General features: G+C 34.7%; 1 pseudogene; it reads right to left on the reverse strand.

The window, feature by feature from the left end:
- Positions 1-243: 243 nt before the first annotated feature.
- LOC141553440 (olfactory receptor 4F15-like) lies at positions 244-1,176 on the reverse strand (annotated as a pseudogene).
- Between the last annotated feature and the right edge of the window lie 7,444 nt (positions 1,177-8,620).

Consider the following 8,620-nt stretch of genomic DNA (forward strand, 5'->3'; position numbering starts at 1 on the left):
GAATTCATTAAACTCAGAAATTAAGATTATCTTCTCTATGTGCTCCAAATGACAAAGTAGAAAGTAGGAATAGGGTGTTGCTCTATTCCTGCTGAGGACCAAAAATAGTACATCTCTAAAATCCAAAAGATCTTCTTAGGGTGTCTTAGGCCATGATGTCTGTATACATGCTACACCCTACACAAGTCTAGAAGCATTGAACACAATCCTGAAGTGTCCCTTGATTTTATTTCATAAAACCCATTATGATGTCTCCTTGGAACTCATAATTTTCCTGCTCAGTCTTTTCATTGCCACCTTCATGTCCTTGTTCCTAAATGTGTAGATGGCAGGATTCAAAAGTGGGGTAACAACAAAGTCAAGAACAGCCAAAAATTTATCCAATGATAAGGTGGGGAATTCCCATACATACATAAAGAAACATGGAGCAAAAAACAAAAACACCACAGTGATGTGAGCTGATAGCGTGGAGAAAGCCTTGGATAAACCAGCAGAAGAGTGATGTCTCACAGTGACAAGGATGAAGATGTAGGATATGATTAAGAGGAAGAAGGTGCCCATAGAAATGAGCCCACTGTTAGCAGTGACCACATGCTCTACCCAGTTGCTATCTGTACAGGCAAGTTCTGCCACCCGAGGAAAGTCACAGTAAAAGCTATCAATCTTGTTAGGGCCACAGAAGGGCAAGTTTACAATGCAAACAGAGACACAGCATGGATCATTCCAATCACCCAGGCAGTCACTACAAAACAAATACATGTTTTGCGGCTCATTATGGTCAAATAGTGGAGGGCTTGCAGATGGCTGTGTATCTGTCATAAGCCATGGCTATGAGTAGGACCATTTCAGTTCCTCCCATGACATGGACAAAGAACATTTGTATCATACACCCTGGGAAAGAAATTGCCTTATGCTCACTGAAAATGTCAATGATCATCCTTGGGGCTGTAGTAGAAGATAGACCCAGGTCAATGAAGGAGAGGTTGGCAGCAAGAAGTACATGGGGGAGTGTAGATGAGGATCACAAACCACAGTAAATACAATGAAGAGGTTTCCCAACACAATTCCCACATAGAATGAAAAAATAAATAAGAAGAGAAGAATCTTCATCTCCAAAGAAGCAGACAGTCCCAGGAGCACAAATTCAGTTACCACGGAGTCGTTTGTTTTATCCATTGAAACAGTTCACCTAACAGACATTAGATAATCTGCAATTAAAAAAATATATATTAATAGTGTGAGATTTAAAGATTGATGTTCTATTTTTTCCCACCAGTGAGTTCAGAAGGCTTAGATATTACACATTGCAACGGAAATAATGGAAAAGTCACAAGAGAAAAAGAAATTCTTGGACAAGCTGATAAAATGGAAATTACAATGATTGAAAAAAGCTGGTGATAAATCAGTACATTGATGTACTGTTAGTGGAGCTATGTATTGGTCCAAAAATTTTGGAAAACAAATACTAATCATTACTAAATTATACATACCCTTTGACCTTAAATATCACTACATTCCAAAGAGACCAAAAAATGATGAAAAGTATAGGTCAAAAAAATACTCCCAGCAATTCTTTTTCTAGTAAAAATTATGAGAAAACTAAATGGGTGTCCATCCCTTGTGTAATGGCCAAATAAATTATATTATGTGAATGTAATGCAATAAAGAGACAACTAAGTGTCACAGAGGATAGAATTCTGGAGTTCAAATCTGGCCTCAGGCATTTACTATCTATGTGATCTTTGCCTCTGTTTTCTCATCTATAAAATGAACTGGAAAAAGGAAAGGAAGAGGAGGAGGAGGAGGAGGAGAAGGAAGAAAGAAGAGGAAGAAAGAAGAGGAAAAAGAAGAAGAAGAAGAAGAAGAAGAAGAGGAGGAGGAGGAGGAGGAGGAGGAGGAGGAGGAGGAGGAGGAGGAGGAGGAGGAGAGGAGGAAAGAAAAAGAGGAGGAGTAATAACTTATTCTCCCAGAGGAGTTGCATGGGAACAGTATGATATTGTAGATTAATATGATCAAAAAAGATTGATAAATGTTGGAGGAGATGGTAGAAAATGGGAACACACACTATACTATTATTGAAGTTATGAACAAATCCCAGCATTGTGGAGAACAATTTAAATCTCTGCCCAAAGTGCTATAAACTGTGCATGCACTTTGATCCAGCAATACCACTAGTAGGTCTAAATCCCAAAGGCATTAAAAAAGGAGGGGGGAAATAGGTCCTATTTATAAATAAAATATTTATAGCAGCTCTTTTTGTGATGACTAAAAATGAGAAATCAAAGGGATGTCCAGCAATTGGGAAATGGCTAAATAAAGTGTGGTATATGATTTTGATAGAATATTATTGTGCCATAAAACATGACAAGCAAGATGATTTCAGAAAAACCTGGAAATACTTACATGAACAGTGATGCAAAGGGAAACATCATATACTGAAATAGAAATGTTGTACAATGAAGAACCGTGAGTGATTTAGCTAATCTCAGCAATACAATAAACCATAACAATCCCAAAGAACTAATAATGAAGATACTAACCACCTCCAAAGGAAGAACTCATATTGTTTGCATATAAACTGAAACATGCTATTTTTCACTTTTTCATTTTCCTTTATTTTAATTTTAATCTTCTTGTACAAAATGACTAATAAGTAAATGGTTTACATGTTGCACATTTATAAACTATGTCTGATTGCTTATAGTTACAGGAAGAAAAAAAGGGAAGAAAGGCAGAGAACAATAGAATTTGGAATTCAGAATTTTAAAACATACCCACATATTTAAAAAATGTTTTTTAACATGTACTTGGGAAAAAATAAAACAGAAGAAGACATGGATTTTTTTCTATTGGTACTGTTGTAAGAGTATCTTTTGAAAGAATTGAGAATGTTTAAAGAAGAAGAGAAATGAAAATTAAGGTGGCTGTCTTTAATTTTATGAAGGAAAGGCTATTATGAGGAAGATAAACTAGATTCATATTATTAGCACTAAATGGTAGAAAGGTAAGAAACAAAAGGAAGTCACAGAGAGGAACACTTAGAATCAACTAAAGAAACATTTTCAACTAAAGCTACCTCCAAAATGGAATAGGTTATAATGGTCATTAGCTTGTAACTTGAAGTCTTCCACTGAAGGTTAGTGATAATTTGTTGGGGGTGTTGTAGAGGGGATTTTGATATAATATAGGTTCGTCTAAATAGTTTCATATGTTAACTAAATATGAACATTCAAAAAATTCATTAATTAAAAATAAAATAAATAAATATGAACATTCAACTAAATGATTCCTTATATCTTCAGAATTTGAAAATCTATCATTACAACTTTCCTGTATCCCTCTTTATAGCCAATAAAATGTTGTGCATCCATGGCATAGCAATCTTTATTGCTATAATCTAATCATGGTATAGCAAGTAGTTTGGTTATGTTATAATTGAATAGAGAAAAAGATAGATACAAAAATGACCCTAGTTATCATTTAGCCTAATTCCCTTATTTTACCAATAAAGATGTAGCCCAGCAAGGTTAGCAGACTGAACCAAAATCACACAGATTGTTATTACAGAAATAACATTATAATCTTAGTTTTCAAGAGCATAAAATATTTGGGAATCCATTTACCAAAGAAAAGTCAGGAATTATATGAGCAAAATTATGAAACACTTGCCACAAAAATAAAGTCAGATTTAAATATTTGGAAAGACATCCAGTGCTCATGGATAGGCCGAGCAAATATAATTAAGATGACAATACTCCCCAAACTAATCTATTTATTTAGTGCTATACCAATCAGACTTCCAAGAAACTGTTTTAGTGACCTAGAAAAAATAACAAAAAGTTCATATGGAAGAATAAAAGATTGAGAATTTCAAGGGAATTAATGAAAAAAAAAAGTCAGATGAAGGTGGTCTAGGTATACCTGATCTAAAGCTATATTATATGGCAGCAGTCACCAAAACCATTTGGTATTGGCTAAGAAATAGACTGGCCGATCAGTGGAACAGATTAGATACAAAGAACAAAAAAGGGTACAACTATAGCAATCTAGTGTTTGATAAATTCAAAGATACCAACATTAGGGATAAAAATTCATTATTTGAAAAAAAATTGTTGGGAAAACTGGAAATTAGTATGGCAGAAATTAGATATGGATCCACACTTAACACCATATACCAAAATAAGATCAAAATGGGTCCATGACTTAGGCATAAAGAATGAGATCATAAACAGATTAGAGGAACAGAGAATAGTCTACCTCTCAGACTTGTGGAGGAGGAAGGAATTTTTGACCAAAAAAGAATCAGAGATCATTATTGATCACAAAATAGAAAATTTTGATTACATCAAACTAAAAAGTTTCTGTTCAAACAAGATTAGAAGGGAAGTAACAAATTGGGAAAATATTTTTACAGTTAAAGGTTCTGATAAAGGTCTCATTTCCAAAATATATAGAGAATTGATCCTAATTTATAAGAAATCAAACCATTCTCCAATTGATAAATGGTCAAAGGATATGAACAGACAATTCTCAGATAATGAAATTGAAACTATATCCACTCATATGAAAGTGTGTTCCAAATCACTACTGATCAGAGAAATGCAAATTAAGACAACTCTGAGATACCACTACACACCTGTCAGATTGGCTAAGATGACAGGAACAAATAACGATGAATGTTGGAGGGGATGTGGGAAAACTGGGACACTAATACATTGTTGGTGGAGTTGTGAAAGAATCCAACCATTCTGGAGAGCAATTTGGAACTATGCCCAAAAAGTTATCAAACTGTGCATACCCTTTGATCCAGCAGTGCTGTTATTGGGCTTATATCCCAAAGAAATACTAAAGAGGGGAAAGGGACCTGTGTGTGCCAAAATGTTTGTGGCAGCTCTTTTCATAGTGGCCAGAAACTGGAAGATGAATGGATGTCCATCAATTGGAGAATGGTTGGGTAAATTATGGTATATGAAGGCTATGGAATATTATTGCTCTGTAAGAAATGACCAGCAGGATGAATTCAGAAAGGCTTGGAGACACTTGCATGAACTGATGCTGAGTGAAATGAGCAGAACCAGAAGATCACTATACACTTCAACAACAATACTGTATGAAGATGTATTCTTTATAGAAATGGATATCTTCAACATAAAGAAGATCCAACTCACTTCCAGCTGATCTATGATGGACAGAAACAACTACACCCAGAATAGGAACACTGGGAATTGAATGTAAAATATTAGCACTACTGTCTATCTACCCAGGTTATTTTTACCTTCGGAATCCAATACTTAATGTGCAACAAGAAAATTGGATTTACACACATATATTATATTTAGGTTATACTGTAACACATGTAAAATGTATGAGATTGCCTGTCATCTAGGGGAGGGAGTAGAGGGAGGGAGGGGAAAATCTGGAAAAATGAATACAAGGGATAATGTTATAAAAAAAATTACTCATGCATATATACTGTCAAAAAATGTATAATTATAAAATTAATAAAAATAAATAAAGAAGAAAGGGTGGAAATCAAAAACACTAGGTATGCCAGATTTGAAGAAAATTATTTAATCCAATTCTCTCACTTAATTAATGAATAAACTGACCAGGAAAATGTGACTGAGGTATATGACGTTCAGAAGCTCAGAAGAAATCAGTTACATAGCCAAAACTAGAACCCAGATCTCTTGATTCCCAATCCATTTCCGGTTTACTGTATGGTATTGCCATTCTATCAAAGAACCAAATATCCAATTTTCATTTTTTCACCCTGAAGTCCTGGAACAATCAGCCTTTATAAAATTGATATTACTGGCATATATATTGATCTTATGATAACAAATTAAATTAACAAGCAAATGTTTTACATTAAAATATTAAATCTAATGAATTAATTGTATTATTAAATTAAAAAATTAGCGATTTGTCATTTACAAAACACTTTTCTCACAATCCATTCAGGTAAATAATAATATTATCACCATTTTACTGATGTGAAAATTGAAGCCCATTGGTAAAAATGGTTTTCTCAAGGTCACAAAGCCAGAACTACAATAGACTATCCCACAAACTGAAATTTTCCAAACATCTCCTCCTAAAAGATTGCTTGATTTCTTATGTCCTTTCCTTTCATTCATTATCAATCTCCTCTTCTCTTACCCTTTTCTCCAAATCCTACTAAAGATTTTTGTCTCACAATTGACAAACATTCCCTCTTGACTACTTCATTCTCATAGAAAGATAAAACATCTTGACCACTCTCCTTGTCATCCTTAAGATATCCCATTAGTTATACATTGGCTTCTACTATCAAACAGAGAAGAACAATTTTAAAACTGAAAAAATTAAATCATTGTTCCCTAGGTTTGGTTGGAGATTCTTTTTTATTCTTACTTTACAAAAAAAAATCTGTCTTCATTTCATATTCTATAAATGGTCTAAAGTAAGGTAGAAATGGCCAAGAGGCAGACTTTGTGGTTTGACCTCAAGAAGAAAATTATGTATAGACACACATATATATTATACATATGTGTGTGTGTGTGTGTGTGTGTACACACATATATTTGACCTGTAAATGTTCAAAGTAAAGGAGGCTGAATATCAATGAGGTCTATGTTAACTATAGTTATATCACATCTAAGTTAAGGGTTCAATTCTTAAAGCCATGTTTTAAAGGATCCCTTAAAAGCCAAAACATCTCCAGTACAGAGAAGTCAGGGTAGTGAGGTAATTAGAAACCATTCCTAATGAAGGATAATTTGAAGAAATTTAGATATTTACTTTAAGAAGGAAGAAGCAGGACTTGGATTGATTCTACTTGTCTATAGATGTAAATATTGGAATTAATGGATAGATGTTGGACAGGAAGTTTTCAGATCAGCACAAGGAAAATCTTTCTAATTATTAGAATTGCCCCACAGTTGGATATGCTATTTCTGGGAATGGGAGGGGAGAAACTAGTAAGTTGCCTCCATAACATTTCATCCAGGGACCATCTCTAATAGTCTTGATGTATATCTTATTAAACTCAGATGGCTCTAGAAGAGAAAGTGTAGCTAGCAATTTTGTATAGCCCTCTTTCAGATAAATCTAATTCATGCACCTGTATGGCATCACTTCCCTGATATCATGGTCCTCTTCCAGAAGAATAACAACAGATGTCATTAAAATAACTGAATGAGCATTTCTTGGTGATTTTGCAGAAAGGGGAAATAAAACATTATTGAAAAGAGAGTGGGGGAGGTGGGAAACAGAAAAAGAAAGGTTTTTAGCTGAATGCAAAAAAAAAAAAAAAAAGGAATAGTTATGTGAACTGACTATGATAGAATTTAGATAATCTCTTACTTACCAGTTCTGTTACAGGACAGGGGGAAATATGAGAGTAACTCAAGAATATTAAATGGCCCCACCCCTGTAATGCTTCCTAACAAAAAAATAAAATAAAATAAAAATAACTATATGTCTATTCGCTACTAAAAATGAAAACAATTAGTTGTTCCAAAACCTGGCCTATCATTGCTGGTGAAACCTTGACTAACCCATGTTGTGTTCTCCTTGTAATTTTCTCTTGAAATCACAGTGGTTTTCCCTGTGGGAAAATCAATGGAAGGGTTGCTTGGCAATGAAACAGGAGGGAAGAGAGATTTACAGAGAAGTTATTCTTATGCCTTAGGGAAAATAATGACCTTGTTGATGTGAAATAATGACTTTCATGAAAGACTGGAATTGAGATAAGAGAGGGTTTCTACAGATTGGCATAATATTTACTTATTTGGGAGAGAGAGAAAAAGGTGAAAGTAAAGTTATATCAGAAATAAATCACCTTAATTAAGAAGGCAAATCAGTTGATCTGTGAGAGGAATAAGATAACAAGGGCTATAGCTTTCATAGTACCAATCTCTTTTGACATTCTCATGTAGTTTATAAAAGAATGAAGTACCAGGACCAGGTAGAACAGATTATCCATATGTAACAAGGTAGTATACATTCAGGGTTTTGTTTCTATCTCAATAGGTTTGCCCATTTATTTATTAGTTTCTCTATATTATGTATGTTCCCAAAAAAAGTCATTGTGGACCAGACTGTGCTAAAAATTTACTGGTTCTTTGACAGAACAAACCAAAGGATTGAGGTGTTATTTCTGTTTCAACAAATCAAAAATAAATGAACCTTTAGAGTCTTTGCATGGTGATTAAAGACTAGTATAGACCAGGCTTAACTCAGGACAGTCAATTAGTTAAGGTTCAGGTTGTTGTTTGTCCTTTGTTCTTGGAAGAGGACCATGACATTAGGGAAGTTCTATCATGACATGCAAGTGAATTGGATTTTAATGAGGGAAGGCTATGAAAGATTATCTGCCGGACTTCCGGCCAAGATGGCGGCGTGGAGGCAGACAGCTGCTTGAGCTCCTCGTTTTCTCTCAGAACTTACTTCATGACAAGCCTCTGACTTAATGCTTGACCCAGAAAGAAATCCACAAATTATCACCAAGAGAAGACATCCTTGAAAGTCGCCAGAAAAGGTCTGTGTTTGTTCGGGGGAGGGTCAATCAGACTGGGCGCAGACTGAGGGCAGACAGCAGAGCAAGACAGGCAGCTCACACAGCTCAGACCTGAGG

Source organism: Sminthopsis crassicaudata, chromosome 2, assembly GCF_048593235.1.
Source record: "Sminthopsis crassicaudata isolate SCR6 chromosome 2, ASM4859323v1, whole genome shotgun sequence".
NCBI classification, from domain to species: domain Eukaryota; kingdom Metazoa; phylum Chordata; class Mammalia; order Dasyuromorphia; family Dasyuridae; genus Sminthopsis; species Sminthopsis crassicaudata.